Source organism: Chrysochloris asiatica, unplaced genomic scaffold (assembly GCF_000296735.1).
Source record: "Chrysochloris asiatica unplaced genomic scaffold, ChrAsi1.0 scaffold00053, whole genome shotgun sequence".
NCBI classification, from domain to species: Eukaryota; Metazoa; Chordata; class Mammalia; order Afrosoricida; family Chrysochloridae; genus Chrysochloris; species Chrysochloris asiatica.
In genome coordinates this window covers 7,469,590-7,470,610 of record NW_006408571.1, presented here as the reverse complement: position 1 = coordinate 7,470,610, position 1,021 = coordinate 7,469,590, and the positions used below count along the sequence as shown (strand labels likewise).

Sequence of the window (1,021 nt, the reverse complement as noted above, 5' to 3'; positions counted from 1 at the left end):
TGTGTGTGTGTGTGTGAATGATACCTAATTTAATCATTTTTGTTTACAACTGAAACTCTGGGAATTCAAAATTAACATCCTTGCCTGTGAGCTTATTATACACACCAGAAAACGTTTCAACCTTGTGTTCTACATTGTTCTGCTGTGCTTTGTCCAAATGAACCTTTATAAGACGGCCGCCATCCAGCTTTACTCTCATTCTCTTGCCCACAATTTCACTTGGGAAGACCAAGTCTTCAAGGATTGCATCATGCACAGCAGTCAGAATGCGGCTCCTGGGATGCTTTTGCTCATTTTTGTACGGCTTTTTCAAGTTGGTTTAGGCAGAATTCTCCTCTAAGCAATAAAACCATGTGCTTTCCACTGAACTTTTTCTCCAGTTCACATACTAGTCGGCCTTGGAATTTTTGGAAAAACTTCAGCTGAGGAGCAGGAACAAAGATTATAATAGCTTTCCAACCACCACCAACTTCAATTTCCTTAGCTGCAGTTATCTTCAGCTCTCTTAACTGAGCCTTTAGGTCCGAGTTCATCTCCAGCTCAAGAAGAGACTGAGAAATACCAGACTCATATTCATCCGGATTTTCACCACTGGGCTTCACAATCTTCATGCTTGAACTGAACATGACCTTTTTCTTGCCGAGCGCTGACCTAGGAAGAGACCATATCTCTAAACAATATTTTTATTCCCTTTTTCCCATCGTTCAATTGTCTGTCACTTCAAGTCAATACAAAGAGTTATAATAAAGCTCTTTCTATGTGATTGGTCTGGGTTATACCCAGCATTGTATGATTGACAAGATAAAATGGAATGGTTACTCATTCATGACTATATTTAGAAAACGTTTCTGTAGTTGTGCTGGAATACTCTTTTAGTTGTTAGAAGAGTTTAGTTATTACTCTTTTGTTGTTAAATTTTGTCAAGTTGATTCCAACTCATAGCAACGCTGTATAGGGTTTCTGAATAACACTTGGTGGATTTGACCCACTAACCTTTTGGTTATCAGTAGTCCAGTGCCAA

At 39.0% G+C, this 1,021-nt stretch overlaps 1 pseudogene; it reads right to left on the bottom strand.

Moving 5' to 3' along the window:
* Positions 1 to 43: 43 nt before the first annotated feature.
* LOC102842733 lies at positions 44 to 626 on the bottom strand (annotated as a pseudogene).
* Positions 627 to 1,021: the final 395 nt, after the last annotated feature.